This window comes from Narcine bancroftii, chromosome 7 (assembly GCF_036971445.1).
Source record: "Narcine bancroftii isolate sNarBan1 chromosome 7, sNarBan1.hap1, whole genome shotgun sequence".
Taxonomy (NCBI): domain Eukaryota; kingdom Metazoa; phylum Chordata; class Chondrichthyes; order Torpediniformes; family Narcinidae; genus Narcine; species Narcine bancroftii.
This window is the reverse complement of record NC_091475.1, coordinates 204,048,875-204,069,322: the sequence shown is the minus strand read 5'-3', so window position 1 is coordinate 204,069,322 and position 20,448 is coordinate 204,048,875. Positions and strand designations below refer to the sequence as shown.

Here is a 20,448-nt window from a genome sequence, read left to right as displayed (position 1 = left end):
TGATTACTGTTGGAGGCACAAATTCCTAATTCACAAAATTCCAGGTTTTTTTAACATTTAAATTCCCCAGCGGCTGTGGATGGGCATCTTCACCCAGATCTCTTGATTGATTTCTCTAAGAGGGTGGTTTCTATCTGAAACAAGCTGGCAGAGGAATCAGTAAAGCCAATATAATTAGAAAAGCCAAAGACATTTGGACAGGCTAGTAGATAAGAAGGGTTTTGACGGATACAATGTTGGAAAGTGTTCAGTCACGTACGAAAGGTAGAAGGAATTAAAAGGTGGAACAGCTTGCGCTGCGGTTAGCACAACGCTGATACAGCGTCAATGGTCGGGATTCAAATCCTCGAGGCTCCGCCGGTTTCCTCCCACCATTCAAAAAGTACAGGGGGTTGTAGATCAATTGGATGTAAATGGGTGGCATGGGCTTGTGGGCCAAAAGGGTCTGCTACCGTGCTCTCCATCTAAATGAAAAGGGCAGGTGAGGAGTCCATTCAAAATTTGGAGGTGCAAAGGGATTTGGGGGGAATAGCCTAAAGTCTAACCTCAAGGTTGAGTCATTGAAGAAGACGAATGCAATGTTGGCATTCCTATCTAGAGAATAGGATACAAGAGGAGGGAGAGATATGAGGGTTTTCAAGGCATTGATGAGGCCTCACTTGGAGTATGGGGTACAGTTTGGGGCTTCATATTTAAGGAAATATGTGCTAGTTTTGGAGAGAGTGCAGAGAAGATTTACAAGAATGATTCCTGGAAAAAAGAAATTAGCATATGAAGATCATTTGACGGTTCTTGGACTGCACTCCTTGGAATTCAGAAGAATGAGGGGGGACCTCATAGAAGCATTTTGAACGTTGAAAGGCTTGGACAGAGTAGATATGGCAAAGTTGTTTCCCATGATAGAGGAGTCAAGAACAAATGGACACATTTGAAGGGGACCCATTTAACCCTAACCCTAACCATAACCCTAACCCTAATCCTAACCCTAACCCTAACCCCAACCCTAACCCTAACCCTAACCCTAACCCTAACCCTAACCCTAACCCTAACCCTAAACCTAACCCTAACCCTAGAGTTGTGGAAGAGCTTCTTTCGCCAGAGAGTGACGAATCTCCGGCATTTGCTACTATGGGTAGCTGTGAGAGCCAAGTTGTTGGTTGTATTTAAGACACAGATTGATAGGTACCTGAATAGTCAGGGTATCAAAGGTTATGAAGAGAAGGCAGGGGAATGGGGCTGACTGGGAGAATGCATCAGTTCATAATGGAATGGCAGAACGGACTCGACAGGTCAAATGGCAGACTTCTGCTCCTAGATTTTATGGTCGTATGGATATGGATCTACGTCAGGCAAATGGGGACAATCAGAATTCCAACAATTCCAACAAAGGTCTAGTTGGACTAAATGCCCTGTTCCATGCTGAGTGACTCCATCATAGCATGTCTGATATATTAACTATTAGGCAACCATGTCCCTTAGAGACACAAGAGCAAGACAACAACTATCCGTCCAAGTTAACAAGGAGTGTTGAGATGGTGCACAAAGCCTTGATTGATGGTTTCAGTCCAAGAGCTTACCTCTAACAATGAGGCGCAGCCTCTAGACTGTAGCAGCCAGTCTAGATGTTAGTTAATGGATCGATGCGAGGAGGGTTACAGGAATTCCTTGCCAGTTTCCATTGCAAAATGGTATCACGTAGCCTCCTGCGATGGAAGAGAGTGACTCAATTTTTACTTCATTTTGTTGTGTTATTTCGAGAATGTTTGTGGCCAAATACAATCACAAGACCACAAGATACAGGAGCAGAAATAAGTCGATTAACCCATCGAGTCTGCTCCACCCTTCTAATCATAAGCTGATCCATTCACCCACTCAGCCCCACTTCCCGACTTTTTCCCTCTAATCCTTGATGCTTCTGACGAATCAAATGTCACCCAACGACCTCACTTCCTCTCCCATCTGTGGCAACAGGTTCCACAGACACACCACCCTCTGACTAAAGACATTTTTCCTCATCTGTTTTAAATTGATGCCCTTTTATCCTGAAATTATGCCCTCGTCCTAGAATCCCCGACCAAGGGAACCACATCTACTCTGTCCAGGCCTTTCAGCATTCGAAACAGTCCTCCCCCACCCTCCGCCTCATCCTTCTGTACTCCAATGAGTACAGTCCAAGAGCCGATAATCGTTTTCATATACTATGCCTTTCATTCCTGGTATCCTTCTAGTAAATCTTCTCTGAAGCCTCATTTGAGTGCAGTTTAATGCACACATCAAACAGCAATGGAGCATCTTTTTTGTTCAAAAGTGAACATGAGTCTGATCCAAAGTAGGTTCTGATTCTTTTAGCGATCTATTAATAATGAATGTGTTAGCTGTTAATATAAGTCTCTTTTCATTTCCCTCACGAGTTGGCTACTTGGTGATTGTTGTCAACGTCTCACATAAAATACATCCCTATCTTCAGGAAGATGAATTTACAACTTTGCTTCTTTTAGATTTCTACACTAGGCTTAGTGGGCTTAGAGTTCTTGACTCATTCAGCACAGAATGGGCCCTGCCAACCAAATTGCATTCTGAGCTGACCCCATTTGTCTTTATTTGGTTTATTGCCTTCTAAAAACTTCCTATCCATATATCTGTTCAAATGTCTTTATTTTAGACAAGGAATTTCGGCCCTTGAGTTTGTGCCATACAATTTACACCCCATTAACCTACACCCCAGTTATGTTTTGAACAGAGGAAAAAAAACCTCTGCTTGCAGACACGGGGAAAATGTAAAAACTCCTCACAGACAGCACAGGTTTCGAACCCCAGCGCTGATTGCTGGCGCTGTAAAAGTGTGGCGCCAACTGTGCCGAATTTCAAATCCAAAACAAAGAATGCCAAAATTATGCCTACTTCTATCTCTTCCTCTGACGGAACATTACAGAAACAGGCCTTCGAACCTGTGCTGAAATATTAATCTGCCTAGTCCCATTGTTCTGCACCCAGTCCATACCTCGACTATCTTCTGAGTTTAAAAGTTGCCCCAAAGGTCCTTCTTAAATCTCTCCTTCACTTTAAACTTACACCCTTTAGTTCTAAAATAACCTGCTCTGAGAGGAAGGCTGTGAGCATTCTCTTTATCTATACCCCTCATGATTTAATACACTTCACTAAATCTTTTATGCTCCTTTCTGTGCAACTCAAGCCCTCTCGTCTTGCTAATGCCCTTGTGAATCTTTTCTCCACTTTTGCCATCTTGATTTCATCCTTCCCACAGCAGGCCATCAGAACTGCTCACAAGTGTGGTCTCACCAATTTTTTGCACTGCTGACACTGGACTGACCTTTGGAACGCATTATAGAACCATAGAATTACAGTAACAGGCCCTGTGGCCGTTCTAGTCTGTGCTGAAATATTAATCTGCCTAGTCCCATTGTTCTGCACCCAGTCCATAGCATTCATACCCCTCCCATCCATGTACTTGTCCAATTTTTTTTCTTAAATGATAAAATTGAGCCTTGATTCACCATTTCAGCGGGTAACTCATTCCACATCTTCTCTGTGTGAAGAGGTTCTTCCTCATGATCCCCCTAAACTTTTCCCCTTTAACCCTTAACCCATGCCCTCTGGTATGTATCTCATCTGCCCTCAGTGGAAGAAACCTACCTGCATTTACTCTGTCTATACCCCTCATAATTTTAAATCCCTCTTTCAAGCCTCTCCTCTTTCTTCTACGCTCCAGGGAAAAATGTCCTAATCAATGTCCCTGCCTTAGACTCAGCACTCCTTCTAAGAGAGCAAACATTCCAAACGCCTTCCTCACCACCGTCCACCATTTTTGAGGAACTCTCCAGCTACCTGTCTTCCTCTTCTGGAATACTCTCCAGGGCTCAATGATTTACTGGGTACCTCATCCCCTGGTTTGACTTAGCAAAGTAGAGCATCTCACACGCATCAGAGTTAATATCCATTTGCCACTTCTGAAGAATATAAGAAAAAAGGACCAGGAGTAGGCCATCTGGTTTTTCAACCCTGCTCTTCCAGTCAATGAAATTGAGGCTGATCTAATGTCAGGCTCACCTTCACCTACCTGACTTTTCCCCATATCCCATAATTCCCCTACTATGTAAAAGTCTATCCAATCTTGCCTTACATATATTTACTGAGGTCGCCTCCACTGCTTCATTGGGCAGTGAAGTTCACAGATTCACCACCCTCTGGAAAACAAGTTCCTCCTCATCTCTGTCCTAAATCTACTGCCCTGAATCTTAGGCTATGTTCTAATCTCTCCCACCAATGGGAACAACTCTGTTTTATCAATCCCTTTCATAATTTTATGTTTCTATAAGATTACCTCTCATTCTTCTAAATTCCACTGAGTACAGTCCCAGATGACTCAATTTCTCCTTGGAGGCTAACCCCCCCCCCCCCCCAACTCATGACTAAAATCAACCTTGATCCACCTTCCCTGTTATAAACTTAGGTGAACTTCTTCATGGTCCACTCATTAATATGTTTCCTTCAAAATTTTTTCTAAGCTAGGGTAAGTCCAGAACATGTGACTTAAAGAGGTATCACCTGATCTAAATTTGTCACATTGAAGATTTATGTCTGGATAAAAACAAGACTGTTTAACTTTAGGCATGTATGGTTGATAAACCACTTTAAATTTTAACAGACAATGCCATGCACAAAAAGATGCAGTGCTAATCAGTTTAAGAACAGCATTCCACACCTCATTGGACATTAAAAGGTTCAAATCTTGCTCCCAGGCACTCTTGATTTTAATTAATGAGGCTTGTCTTAAATTAGCCACTTTGTCATAAACAAGAGATTTTAATCCTTTATAAGGGGATTGTAGTTCAAAAAAATGTATCAAGAAGATACACCTCGGGAATTCCAGGAAAATTAGAAATCTGGGATTGAACAAAATGCCTAATTTGTAAATATCTAAAAAAATGAACTTCAAACGAATCATTAATATAGATCATAAGTGACAAGGTGCCTCAGCACCAATCAAAGCTGGACACTACTAGTCACAAGGCTCAAATTTGAAAACCAACCCTCTATCTCCTTCCACTAAGCCAATATTGAATCCAATTGGATCCCTGTGATCTCATCTTCCAGACAAGTCTGCTATGTGGGACTTTATTTAACATTCATGTAAATAATGTCCATGGATTATCACCTTGTGGAGGTGGATAAGATTGTGTGGTCCTGAGAGCAATGCCATCTGGAGCTATGCTCCTGGTAGGGTCACCCATAGTGGTAAGGTCAAAGATAAGGTCCCAGATGAAGAACAATCCAACCAAGACCTTAATGGTGGAGCAGGCATATGAGGTTGCTTCGAACTCAATGGGTGTGAAGGCGGATGAAGGCTTCAAAAAATCCAGCAGCTCCAATGATCATGATTTTCATGGCTTCAGAACTAAATGGTTGAAGTATCCTGTGCATCATGGAGTGCAATATTAAGTACATATTAAACAAATACATGCACAGGCATCTTCGCTGGGTGAGCCACTTTCCAAGACTGAACTCATAAGCTTCTTGAGGGCCCATAGGAATGAAGACCATCATCCTTGACCATGAGGGATAGCCACGATGACGATGGCAAATATCTACTTTCCTGCACACCTTCCTATTGTTAATGTCTTCTTTTGTGTGGCACGATCTCCCATACATAAGACCATGCTGACTACATCGAATCAGTGCCTACCTACCCAAATGCTGGTGGATCCTGCCCCTCAAAATCCTTTCCAGTAAATCCTGTCACTGACATCAGGCTCAGTGATTGTAGTCCTTGCTACCCTTCTTAAATAATGGTGCAAATTTAGGGAACTATCCTGGCAAGAGCCTCTGCAATTTCTTGGCCAGCTTTCCATAAGGTCCGAAGATGCACCATTTGTCGTCCATAATACATTCCAAGTCCATCAATATCTCCTCCCTGGTTATCTGTTTATAGAACAGAGGGCTTGGTACAGGCCCTTCAGCCCATGAAGTTGAGCAGACTGTTAGAAACCTAATCCACAAAAATGTAATCCTACCATAACCCTCTGCTTACATCCATGTACCCATTTAAATGTATTTTAAATGTTCCTATGGTATTCCCTCCTTCATCACCTCCTGCAAAGCCAAGTCCAAGGCATCACAACTCATTTGTTGCATAGAGTCAAGCTACACAAAAAAAGCTCAATCAGCCAACCTCATCTGTTCTGACCAAGGTGCCAAATGAAAACACAGAAATGCTGGAAGAACTCAGTATCCATAGGAGATAAACATTTATAATCGACATTTCGAGCCTAAGCCCTTGATGTTGGTTATATAGCTTAACCTCCGATAGATGATGCGAGATCTATTGAGTTCCTCTAGCATTTCTGTTATTTACAACAGGCACAGAGTCTGCAGAATTCCATGTTTCACTCTGAACAAGGTGCCAGCCTGAGCTGACCTCCCTTCCCTGCATTTGGCCCATGTCCTTCTAAAGGTTTCCCATCCCTGCATCTTTACAAAAGGTTACCTGTCATTACGTCCACCTCCACGATATCATCTGGAAGCTTGTTTCGTACGCTCACTACCCTCTGAGTAAAACACCTCCCCCTCACGTCCCATTTAGGTCTTTCCCCTCTCACCTTAAAAGTTTGACTGGAGCACTGATACCACACCAAGAGTACAACTATTGGCTCATTAACAACATATTAATAACATATTTCAACTCCAGAGTTGGGGTCACCCAGTGCAGTAACTCACGGTGTCACCACCCACCCCCCCAACAATGGACCAAGTGTACAAGTATGTTATGACTGAGACCAGCAGCAACATAAATTGAACAAGACAATGGTAATTTCAAAAAAATCATTGCTATTAATAATATAAAATTTTAGCTAACTCTAAACATTTCCCCACTTGCTACAAATATTTGTGTGTGTGTGCCAAAACCCAAACCATTTCAGTTCAGACAAAATTCTGAAGAGATGATTTTAAAGTTCAGTCTCAGAAAACTTTTGTTTCAAAACTCAGTCTTTAAAACTGCCATTGAAAAGTTCTCAAGCATAATTTTTTGTAGATTTATTTTCAGAGGAATGTTTCTTCATACGAATGATTTTCCTCAAATCCCCCCTCTCTTACATGGAGGTTTCAGAATCTGTGTTTCACATGATGATTTCACAAACCTAGGCAAGAGTTAAATGAAGTGCTCATTACAAATGGACATGGTTGAACTGCCCTTGTTTGACAAAGAGATAGTGAGGAGGATTTTCTTCATTGCCACTGATTCTGTGTATCTCCCATAATGAGGTGAACACCATAGCAGGTCCTTCTCCTGAGAATGTCTCTGTAGTTCTGACTTTAGATGAAACTACTGCAATATTAAATATTCCTCCTTGAAGTATCTTTCATCTCTGCTGATTTTGTTTGAAGTTCCTTTCTTCCAAAACTTCCTGCCGTCTGCTCAGCTAGCCAACAGATTACTTTCTTGTGTACACAGGTGTTTCTCTGAGTAAATGGCATTGCCTTTAATTTCAATGGACATCACTTCAGTTTTAAGGCCATTCACACAGCTTCAACCAAACATTTCTATTTCCAAAATGGTTTCTGTGTGTAAGTGTCTGGGTGCCCTTGTCCACTCACAAAGCCTTTTCTAAGAAAATATATATTTTATAACTAAAGATGAATAATAACACAATTCCATCACAGAGTGTACCGAGCGTACGAGTGAATTCAGAATAGAAGAAACAGGTACGTGTTTCTTGTGTGTCCATGGTGGCAGTGGGAGCAATGCTGAGCAGTAGGGAGGAGGGGCTCTGACCCCAGTGCATTAGAAGGTGAAAAAGTAAATTAGCATAGAGTTTTAGCCTTGTAGGTCTATTGACACATGTAAGTTTGGGATTACAATAAATGTTTTCGCTGTTACAACTACTGTTATAAAATAAATAAATTTATGCTGAAACACTGCACACAAATTATATAGACAGTCTTTTAGATGTCACCCCCTCTGATGGTATCACCCGGTGTGGTCCGCACTCCCCTCATGACACTTTTTGAATAAAATGTTTTCTCTTTAAGTGGCTGATTCATTTCTTCACAAAGATTTAGGACAGGTTGGCTGATCTCCCAGCCATGCTCCTGTCAGTTATTAAGCCACAACATATATATTAATAATCAGGGCATTCCTGGCCTGAACCCAGACTTACCACCCATTTGCTCATTATTGAAAATATATATTGAGTAAATGCGAAAATGTTGGTTCAATAATTTTCAACAATCGCGCTTGTAGCTTTGAGTGAGTCAAATGGTGATAAAAAGAAAACATCTTTAACAAGAAATAAGGCTCAGGGATTTCTATCCCTGTGTAAATAATTCACAGTGTAATTTTGAGAGGAACTAAACGGCTTCTGTCTTACTCATTCAGAATTATTGATGAGTGCTCAGTGCTTGCCATTCACCAGAGGGGAAGCAAAAATGCTGCATTTTCTTCATGGATATGGATTAATATTCTTGCCAGCCAGCCGCACACTCCAATATGATCTGAGGCTTGAAAGCTCACAGTTGCCACTGAAGTATCATGCAAATAAATTTTCCTCATTGACATCCCATTGGATTTCTTTTCCCAGTAGGCACGTTGTGAATTGGATCAATTTGAGATTAGTTGGGGGTGGGGAGGGAGGTTATCTAACATTGAGGATTTAGGCTGAATTTAACACTGTTAGGTGGCTATTCCTGTTCGTCACCCACACTCGGTTCCAGGAGGTGACTTCCCAGAATTTCCGCTGAGACGAGAACAAAATATCTCATCCCCACCACCCATCCCCCTGCCCCATTCTCAGCTGATGGGTGTCCTTTCCAACTTAAGGACACTAGAAATAGGAATACCCTGAATAACTCTGGTCAGCAAAAGAGTGCAGTGGAGCAGATTGCATGCCCGCTGTTCCAGATCCCTCCTCACAGTGGCTGCAGAATTTGGGACGTTGGGTGAAACCCAAAAGCCTGCAGATGCTGTGTTGGACATTAAAAATGCACAGAAATGCTGGAGGAACTCAGCCCGGTCTCACAGCATCCATGGGAGGGACACATATATTACCGACATTTCGGGCCTGAGCCCTTCTTCCAGGTATGAGCAAGGAAGAGGAAGGCGTCAGAATAAAGCCTGAAGAATGGGATGGGGAGGAGTCCAGACCAACAATCAAAAGCTGTTCATTTGATCTGATAAGAGGAGAGGTGAGAATTGATTTTGACTCTGTGAAAGGAGACAGAGGGAAAAAAGAAAGAGGCAGGGAGAGACAGAGCCTGGGGGGAAAGGTGACAGGGAGAAGAAGATGGGGGGATGGTTAATGGAAACTGGAGAAGACGGCGTTAATGCCATCTGGTTGGAGGATGCCCAAATGAACGATGAGGTACTTTTCCCCCAATTTTCAGGTGGTTTCAGTCTGGAAGTGCATGAGATCTTGGACAGACATGTCAACAAGGGAATGGGATGGAAAATAGAAATGGGTGGCCATTGGGAGATCCATGCCATTGTGGTACAGCTTTGCAAGACATTTGTTGTATTGTGCGCAGTTCTGGTTGCCCTATTACACGAAGGATGCCATTAAACTCAAAAGCTTGTGGAAAAAAAAAGAATAATGAGGATCTGAATGGGATTGAGAAATTGGGTTACAAGGAGATTGGCATGACATGCTGTGATTTTTTTTTTGTCCCCAGAGTTTATCCCTGCAGAATATGTGACCTCATAAATGTTTGTAAAATGGCAAGGGGCATAGATAAAGTGAAGTGTTATAAATCCCCAGGGTAGCCGAATCTAAAATGGGAGGGCACGGTTGAAAGTGAGAGTGGGGTTTTTGAATGGGACAGGAGGGGCAACATTTCCACACAGAATGTGATGAGTATTTGGAGCGAGACAACAGAGGAAAGGGTGGAGACAGGTAAAATTGCAACATTAGATAATAAAAGGTTAATGGGATCAGTTTCACCGGCCTATAATTTCCAGGGTTACTTTTGGAGCCTTTTCTTAAACAGTAACTTCTCCGATATCTGTTAGCCATTCTGGCACCCATCCCTCATTTCTCCCTTTCCCCTATCCATATGTCTCTTTTTCCTCTCATTCTGTCTCTCACACTTTCCCATTCCCTCAGTCTCCTCTGTCTCAATTCTCCATTGTTGTGTGGGTAGGGAAATATTCGGTGAGTTCAAAGAGCAATGAGTCTGGACACAGGCTGAACACAGGAAGGATATTTATTCAAACACATGTAAGGGATCACAACATGCACCACAATATAATCAGTCACATCAGACTTAACCTTATCGATACTAGCAAATCTGTACGCACTTATAACAACCCAAGGATTACAATATCCTATGTAAAGGTTAAAACCTTGTGTTTTTAATTCTTGTTTAGTTTTGTGCCTGCCTCTTTGAGAGAACTGTTGTTTGTGGTGGTGCCATGGTGACTGTGATGTGATATGTTGTGATACCCACCCAGACTAACGGCTTGCTCATTATTCTACAAGATGTGAAGGAAGCGTGAGCACGAGAAATGTTTCTTTGAATTTTGCATCTCTTTAAGATTTTGTATTTTTATATACATTTTATAACTCTATATATATCTTTGGTATCCCTATCATACTTTGTTATTCATCATTTTGAAAGTCTTAATGTGAAGCTATGCAAAATGCTTATCTGTTTTATCAACAAACTAAACAACATGAAGTAACAGCCACATTTGTTGCATTAAAGAGATCAAAATTTGGGATATCGCAGCTCATGCTTTGGAAGATGATACTTTTAAATTAGGATATATTAGAATAAGGAAAGTGTTATCTATATTTTGATTCAGAGAAAAATTTAATTGTGAACTTTGTTTGGAAGAAAGACTCGTAAAATTTGTCCAAAAGAATTAACAAATTGATTTAAAGCCAAGAGACATCCATGCTGTAATAATTGAATATGCCAGAAGTGTGAGAACCTGCCTGTTAATTGCGCAGTTGGAAATTGAGCCAAATAACAGACCGGACATCTGTGTCCTTGAAAAAGATAACCCACTGCTTGGTAGCAGAATTGGCAGGAAGCGCAGAAGATGTTCTTCTAAACATAAAACATTGAGATAAGAAAGTTTGTGGGCAGAACCACAGAGACAGTTCAACCAGCAGCAAATCTCTTAAAGCAACCAAGTAAGATACACATTCGTTACATTTCTCAGGAACGAGGGGAAGCCAGGTTGCAGTGTGAAGAACCCAAAATGGATAAGAAGTCTCATCCAGCTAAAGACCTCGAGCAAACACTTCCTCTCAAAGAACTGTTTGATCATGAGTTGAGCCAGCGAGGCAGACTGACAACACTTGGCAGGAGGTTGGAAGTAGTAGCTGAAGAAGAAGTGGCTTCAACTAGCAAGCAAGGCACTGCAGGCCTCATTAACTGGCTTAAAATTTCGTGGAACTAGAACAGATGAAAGCATGTTGCAAAGTCCCATTGGTGCTGTACCAAGCAAAATGCAGATGATAGAGGTTCAATCGGCAGTACCTGAAAGTTCAGATGTGAATCTTAATGATAGTATTTCCAAGGGTATAAATGCAGGAAAATCTTCAATGCCTTCAAAGGCATCTCAAGCAAGTACAGGTTCGCGTTCTTCAAGCATATCATCTATGCCTGCTAAGGTGCAAGCAGACTTGGCTACTATCTGTGCACAACAACAGTGGTTGGAGAAATGATATGCTTTAGGGGATAAGGAAAGTGAAACAGCAACTGAGGCAAAAAGCTAAAATCAAAAATCAGCAACTAAAGTTACAAATGGACAGTGAAGAACAAGATAGATTATAGAATAGACAAAATAAAAGACTAGATCTTGAGGAACAATGTGCCATGAATATGGCCAAAGTGAAAGCATTAGCCCAGGCTTCTGTAAGATTCGTCACTCAAAGTGACGTACCCAAAGGGCTAACAGCTAACCTTCCAGCAGAGCCACGGATACCGCAGCCACAAGAAACAAATATATTCGAGCATGGGTGTCGCTGCTCGTGCTTAAATGGCAATGACCTATCCTATGGAAAGAGGTAGAGACATTCAATCTCTCCAGAGCACACAATATATGGATCTTCCCGAAAGGAAGGTATTTCAAAAAAATTCAACCAAGCCAGTTGATCATACTCGAACCATTGATGTCTCTTCATGTTGCTGGAGAACCATCTACAAGCCAAGGATTTCCACCAATGCCATCACTTACAGCCCTTGTTTTCCCATTAATGCCATCTTTTACAACTCAAGGTCCTTAATCGATGGCACCAGTTCAAGATCCGTTTTCTCCATTCACCTCAAGACATCCAGTCGCAAGACATGGTGGACAATATAATATCGCTTATAGTAAAACAAAAAAAAAAATCACTGCTATTATTTGGAACAGTATACTAGAGGATAGTGAAAGGAGTTAGTCAAAAGTTGCCAATATATGAGTCCAGAACAAGGTTTTAAAAGGGTAAAAGAATTATTGTAACGTCATTATGGAGATGAACATCAAATTGCAAGGGCCCACATAGACAAGATTCTTTCTTGGTCAGCAATACAATGAGAGGACACAAAGGCTTCATTCATTCTGAGAGGATGTTGTAACACAATGGGAAGTAGTGTTTGTTTGCAAGAGCTGAATTTGCTTGCTCATTTGTCAATTATTATAAACATATTGCCTTATAAGCTGAAGGATTTAAGGAGAACCAAAGTTGCAGAGCTTAAGATGCTTCCCGGAAGGGTCGGCACTTTTGAGGATGTTGTACAATTTTTGGAATGGCATGTGCATGTTTACACTATTGCAGCATTTGGAAATATTAAGGATACTTCAATAATTCCTGATGATGTAAAGAAGTCTAAGTCATTGTCTCAATAGAAACTGAAGGGGTTGACTTATGATGAAAGATTAAATCATCTAGGATTGTATTCACTCGAGTTCAGAAGAATGACAGGAGATCTTATAGAAACATACGGGATTATGAAGGGTATGGATAGGATAGACGTAGGAAGGTTTTTTTGAGCTGGCCGGGGAAACTAAAATGAGAAGCCACAGTCTCAAGATTCGGGGGAGTAGATTTAGGACAGAGATGAGGAAAAGTAGTTTTTCCCAGAGAGTAGTGAATGTTTGGAATTCTCTAACCAAGGAAGTGGTTGAGGCTGCCTCATTAAACATATTTAAAATTCAGTTAGATAAATTTTTACATGATAGAGGAATTAGGGGATATGGGGAGAAGGCAGGTAGGTGGAGTTAGGTCATAAATTAGATCAGCCATGATTGCATTGAATGGCGGAGCAGGCTTGATGGGCCATTTTTGGCCGACTCCTGTTCCTACTTCCTATGTTCCTATGAAGTACCTTTGTTATTGCTATGTCGAATACAAGCACAGGAAAGAACAAGGAATCAAAGGTAAAGGAAGATCAGACTGTTCAGGAAAGCTGTATTGCAAAGATGAACATGCTTTAGAAAGATGTTCATGGTTGGAGAAAAAGTTGTTTGTTGAGAAATTAACCTTTTTAAAGAGGAATGGAATATGTTTTGGCTGCTTGTGTAGAGGACACAACAACCAAACTTGTATTAAGCAACTCAGTTGTGATATATGCAGTTTAAAGCATTCCAAGTTACTGCATACGCAATGAAGTAAAGTTGAGAAGGATGTCAAACAATCCAAATCCAAGACTAAAGAGTCAGTCAGAAAAGATGCTTCAGCTTCGGTTCAGGCAAACAGTCTTATTGGGGCCAGTGACAAAGTTCTCTCAATAGATCCTGTTATACAGCTAAAAAGGGGAGCTTCATACTGAAGACCTACACATTTCTTGATCCAGGAAATACCACATCATTTTGTACTGTTGAATTATGAATAAACTTAATCTTCATGAAAAAAAGATCTTATTTAAGAGAATGAACGATGAAAGGAACATTAAAACTAATATAACTTCATGTTCAGGGATTGCTGGATTGAATAGCAATGAATTTTATGATCTTCCAAGTGTATATACTCAGAAGACTATGCCTGTGAATAAGGATGCCAAGATTGAGATGTTAATTGGATTAGATGTACCAAAAGCTCTCGAACCTCTAGAACTAATAAGGAGTCAAAATGATGGACCTTATGCTGTGGGAACATTGCTTGGATGGACAATTAACGGACCATTAGGAGGAAAAATGAATAATGATCAGGAGACATAGAATGTGAATGTCAACAGTATTTCAGTTGTGAAACTTAATGATCTGTGGGAACAACAGTTAAAAATTGATTTTCCTAAATGTCTCACAGATATTCAAGAACCTTCAAAGGAGGACAAGCAGTTTCAGGATTTAGTTCAAATTCTGTTAAGCATATTGATGGTCATTACTGTATAGCATTACCTTTGAAGAATTTGTTTTGAATGCCAGATAATAAAATAATTGCAGAACAGCGTATGCAGAATTTAAAGAGAAAATTCAAGAGAAATTCTTTCTTTCATTTGAAGTATGCCAATGTCACGTTGGACATGAGAGCCAAGGGTTACGTAGAAAAGGTATCAGAAGATATACTGGAATGTAAAGATGGTAAAAAAAATGGTATTGACCTCAACATAGAAGAAAAGAAGAAACTTAGTTTAGTATTTGATTGTGGAGCATCATTTCAAGAAGTTTCATTGAATTCTCAACTGCTACAAGGTCCAGACTTAACCAGGACTTTAATAGATGTTCTGCTAAGGTTTTGTAAAGATCCTATTGTAATTGCTGCAAATATTGAAGCGATGTTACATCAAGTGAAAGTACCATCAGAAGATTGTGATTTTTTTACGATTGTTATGGTGGCCTAATGGCGATTACAGTAAAGATATGATTGAAAACAGAACGACAGTTCATCTATTTGGAGCAACAGCGTCACTGAGTTGTGCAAATTTTGCTCTCAGGAAATGGGCTGAAGATGATGAAAAGCAATTTCATTCTCACACTACAAGCATCATCAGAAATAACTTCAATGTTGGTGATTGTCTTACTTCAGTTGTTTCAGAAAAAGAAGCAATAGATCTTTATCATGAGTTAAAGGAGATCTGTAATAAAGGAGGTTTCTTCCTCATGAAATGGCTGGGCAACAGTCAAGATGTATTGGCTGTTATTCCTGAGGCAGAAAGAGCAAAGGAGATAAAGCATCTTGACTTGGATTGTGACGTTCTACCTGTCGAAAGAATTCTAGATGTGCAATAGTGTGTTCAATCTGATGTTTTCAAATTCGAAAATGTTTTGAAACAATGGCCTTTAACAAGAAGAGGTGTTCTTTCGATTGTAAGTTCGATATATGATCCTTTGGGAATATTGGCACTGGTAGTATTAATAGTCAAGAAAATTCTGGAGAAATTGTGCAGAAGAAAATTTGGGTGGGATGAAGCTATATCTGAATCCATTGCACAAGATTGGATAAATTGGATTGAGAGTCTTAAAATGTTAGAAAATTTTGAAGTCAACAGACGTTTTAAACCAACAGATTTTGGAATTGCCACATTTGTTCAATTATTCCACTTTGCTGTTGCAGGTGAAGGTGGTTTTGGTGCCATCAGGTATTTAATACTATGAAATAACCAAGAGGGATTTGTAATGGGAAAAGCCAGAGTGGCTCCATTAAAGCCAGTCACCATACCTCAAATGGAAATGACTGCCGCTACTTTGGCGAGTAAAATGGACACAGTGTTAAGAAGAGAATGATGGATGGAGTTAGCGGACTCTATGTTTTGGACTGATAGTACATCAGTGTTTAAATACATTAATAACAAAACCACCAGGTTTTGTACATTTGTGACGAACAGAGTTAATGAAATCGAAAAGGTTTTGCATGAAAATCAGTGGTGATATAACAGTGGATAATTCAGCTGATATGTCTTCACGAGGATCACAGGTTCAATCTTTTCTGAAAAGAGCCAACACATGGGTGTCCGGTCTTCAATTTCTTTCATGATCTCAAGAAGATTGGCCTCAAAATCCAAAAGAGTTGAATGAAATTTCAATGGAGGATACTGAAATCCAAAATACTGATGTAAATACTATTCAAATATCGAATGAAAATGATCCCATCGCTCAATTAATTTGCTATCACTCTTCATGGTTTTGTTTGAAAAAGGCAGTGGCATGGATTCTTAGGTTAAAAACTATGCTTTTAATCACATGAAGAAAGAAAATCTGAAGACTCGAAAGTGCTGTAACCTCATGGTTAATAAGTTGGTGAATGCTCAATTAGAGATAATTCATTTTTGTAAAAAGTGCATTTGATAACGAGATATCAATTTTTTTATTATTCATTTGTATTTATTAATTAAAGTAAATTGTACAATCAAAATACATCATGCATAATGTTTTCCCACCACACCCCTCGAATCTATTCCAAAAGAAGGAAGAAAAACAGTAGAAGAAGAGGTCAACTTGCATAACAACCATCAACTATTGCCATGGTTTATTGCAACTCCAACAAAAGTGGGGGGAAAATCTATTACAGATTCAAACCCATATATCTCGTATACGGCACCAAATTTTAACAAAGAAAGAATAATTATTATGTAAATTATACATGATATTTTCTAATGGAATACAAGACCGCAATTCCGAATGCCATCGTTGGATACTCAAATCAATCCCATTTTTCCAAGTAATTGCCAAACATTTTCTAGCCGCAGCTAGAGCCAATCTCAAAAAAGCAATTTGAGGCTTAACTAATTTAAAATCTAAACTCAATATAACCCAATAAAAATACCACCGGGTCAAGCAAACTTTTACATTTAAATAAAACTTCTAAAAGTTCCGTAATTCTATTCCAAAAAGGCTGCACTGTCTCACAAAACCAAGTAGAGTGCAAGAAAGAGCCAACTTCCAAAATAAACTTGTATTTCCTTAACTTTCCAGGAGTTAAATATAACTGATGAATAAAGTTGTAATGAACCACCCTTACATTCACAATTTTAGCCATACTATCTTCATATACAGCCATCCAATCAGTCTGAGAAATAGATATAGCTAAATCTTTGCCCCATTTTAATTTAGATTTATGAATTGCCGGCTTTGGCATTACATTATGTAATAAAGCATACATCTCAGATATAGATCCTCTCTTGCCCAATTCAGTCAGTAAACTTTCAAATTTAGACCACCTAGGCAACCATAACATATGCCCAAAATGAGTCAACAATACGGCTCTAACGTGATAAATAAGCAAAGAGAGTATTTGGAGAAATTTCATATTTCTCCTTCATTCTTTGAAATGAAATAAAATGCCCAGCCTCTTAACAATCCTCTATCAACTTAATTCCTTTCTGTTCCCACATTGTCAGAAGCTAATTATTTAATGAAAAACAAAAAAAAGTTTATTGTGAAACAAAGGAGTTCTAGCCGCTATTTTACTTTCCGTACCTATAATTCTTTTCTTCTTAGTCCATAACTCCATTGGATATTTCAACATCTGTAAAAATTGAGAATTCCATTTATAAATAAAATGATCCATCCTCTTCTTGTCAATCTGAGCTAATTCAATCTTAGCTCAAACCAAAGATTTATCTACTTCAAACATTCTATTAATAAATTTCAATTGCACTGATCCATAATAATTTTGAAAATGAGGAGGTTACAGCCCACCTAAAGCATATTTCAAAGTCAGTTTCTGCAATGACACCTTTGTCATTTTACCCTTGCATAAAAAGTTCCACACCAAAGCATTCAGACCTTTAAAAAAAATTGGGGGAGTTCTGCAAGGAATAGACTGAAATAAGTATTTAATATGAGGAAAGACATTCATTTTCGCACAATTAACTCATTCTATTAACGTTATTGGTAAATCTTTGCCCCAGTTTAAATCATATTTAATTTTAGGCAGTAAAGGTAATTAATTCAATTCATATAAATGATTATTACTAAATATTTAATTTGATCAAACCACTTAAATTTTGTAATATGTTTACAAAATGAGTAATTCCCATCCGCCAAAGGCATAATTTCACTCTTATCCCAATTAACCTTGTATCCCGATAATGCATCATATTGACCCAGTCTTGCATGCAAACTCCCCAAAGAGGTTTTGGAAAATCAGAGTCGGAGGAATAATGTCAAAATTGTTTGTCTTCCAGAAGAACTTTTTCAAAAGCGGATTCCTGAAGTTTTGGGAACAGCTGACTTCCCGAATGGTTTGCAACTGGACAGAGCTCATCGAACAATAAGAAGGAAACCACTTCCGGTTCAAGATCCTCAATCTGTCTTGAATCGATGTTTGTGTTATCAGGATAGAGAATTGATTCGAAGACTTGCAGTCCAGAATACTGGACGAAATCAGGGTCCTTTGCTTGTTAAGAATAGTAGAGTACTTTTTTTATGCTGATTTGAACCAGGATGTAATTAAATGTCATAAATAATTTAATTCGGCTAAAGCTGTTTTTGGAAGAAGGGTTATAAGTTTGCTTTTTCGTAACCTTGCTGTTAGTTTTTATAATAATGATGCAGGGGCCCTTCCCTTTGCTAATTTTTTGCCTGTTAATAATCAGGGGGAAGATCAGTTTCCTCAACAGCCTGTCTTGGTTCTGAAAGGGAAGAATGGGAAGTGAGAGATGGAGACTCAGCAGTTCATCAATATTGGTATTGATAATGATCAAGTCTACTGAGATTTGGAAGAAGTTTACCGTACCTGGATAATTTTATTTTATTTGTTCTGTCCAGGGGAGGGTGGTTTGACTGTCAACCTTTCCAAAATCATTCACCACTTTGAGGCATTTGTCACTCCTGCATAGTTCAGGGGGGTACTACACTTACGTTGTTGTAGTTTATTTTGTTTGGCTGGTTTTATGGGGTTTCTTCTTACTCTTTCTTTCTTTGAGGAGATTTTTACATGTTTGTAATGGAGCCCTGCATGGGGGTGGGGTGCAAAGGAAATGCTTCGCCACCTATGTGGGAGGTAAATATAATTTGTTATGGCTAATTTAAAGTTTGCTACTTTCAATGTTAACGGACTTAATAATCCAATTAAGAGAAAGAGGGTATTAATCTTATATTAAAAAGTTGAAAGTTGACATTACATTTTTGCAAGAGACACATCTGACTGAAAAGGAACATCAAAAGTTAAAAAGTTGGGCAAGCTATAGCATCTTCTTTTAGTTCTAAGGCAAGAGATGTTGCTATTTTAATTCATAAGAAGTTATCTTTTAAATTGGATTTAATTTTTGAAGCCATTGGTAGGCTTTTGATTGTTAATTGTAATTTTTTTTTCAGCATCTTGGACCTTATGCTCCCAATATAGATGATGAATAATTTATGGTAGATTCTTTTCTAAACTTAAAATCAAGCATATAATAAAATTTGGTTGGAGGTGACTTTAATTGTTGTTTAGAAACATTGTCAGATGAGTCTCCAAAATCAGTTGTTGGGATGAAAAATAGCTGAACAGTCATGACAGTAATGAAATAAATGAATTTAATGGCGATTTGGAGGAAAAATGCTTCTCTTTTTATTTATTTCGACATGATTCCTATTCTAGAGTAGATTTATCTTTAGTATCAGCAGATGAATTTTCAAAGTTGAATATAGGAGTAGGATTTTGTCTGATCATTCTTTGCTGTTAATTATTTGTACTTGTTCAGAGAGGGTGAAGAATGTGTCCACAGTTCACGACCTGGAGTGGAGTAGGGTTGTCTCAGGATCCAAGAATGAAAGAGAAAAAGCTACTCTAAATACTGCACTTTATAGCACAGTAAGCTGGAGAGGTTGCCCTAGGTAATCACTAGGTGATTAAAGAGGTCAATTGTCAGGTGGTAACCAATGAGTAGGCAAAGTTCAACCTTGATTGGCAAGTGATACACTTCTAACTCAGTTCCAGACAGAGAGGTCATGTGACTGTCCACAACCCACACTCCCAGCAGGTTCCAGGCAGAGAGACCACATGACCCTCTACAATCTACACCAGAGCCACCCCCTTCCCCGATCAATTCTCGGCTTTCCTCTCCTATCCTCCTATCCATGTCTAATTATGGCCTGTTTCTTGTTGTCCCCTCTCCCCCCACCCCCCACATTTCCCCACCTTTTTATTCAGGAGCTGCATGTTGTTTGCTCATACCTAGACCAAGGGCTTAGGTCCAAAATGTTGGTTATGTATCTTTACCTCCTATGGACATCCTTTCAGAATTTTTGCATTTTTACTTTCTCCTTATCTCTAGATCTAACTCCCCAAATCCCACCTGCCAGCAGAAATGCCTTTCCTGCTCCTTTACTTTGATTCTTTTCATCATTTTATGTTGCTATAACAACCATTCTCAATACTTGTATAACTGAAATACTTGTCCTGCATATGTATTGTTTGTCTGCATTTGTGTTATGTCTGCATGTTTTAATTGAGGACCAGAGAATGCTCTTTCATCCATTTGTACTCCAAGCCAGACTTCAACATCAGCGAGTCATCAGGGGCGGACTCATGGCTAAACAGGAACATTCCGGTCACGGCGCTGCAGCCGAAGTGCTAC

At 39.4% G+C, this 20,448-nt stretch overlaps 1 long non-coding RNA gene across 2 annotated transcripts in view; it reads right to left on the bottom strand.

Annotated features, from left to right (window-relative positions):
- Nucleotides 1-1,620: 1,620 nt before the first annotated feature.
- Nucleotides 1,621-20,448, bottom strand: part of LOC138740156 (uncharacterized) — a 66,058-nt gene continuing 47,230 nt past the window's right edge. For both annotated transcript variants that reach the window (XR_011342710.1, XR_011342711.1), the window contains exons 4-5: nt 17,363-17,411; nt 1,621-1,703 (exon numbers count right to left, since the gene is read on the bottom strand). This is a non-coding gene — a long non-coding RNA (uncharacterized lncRNA). The remainder of the gene's footprint in view (nt 1,704-17,362; nt 17,412-20,448) is intronic.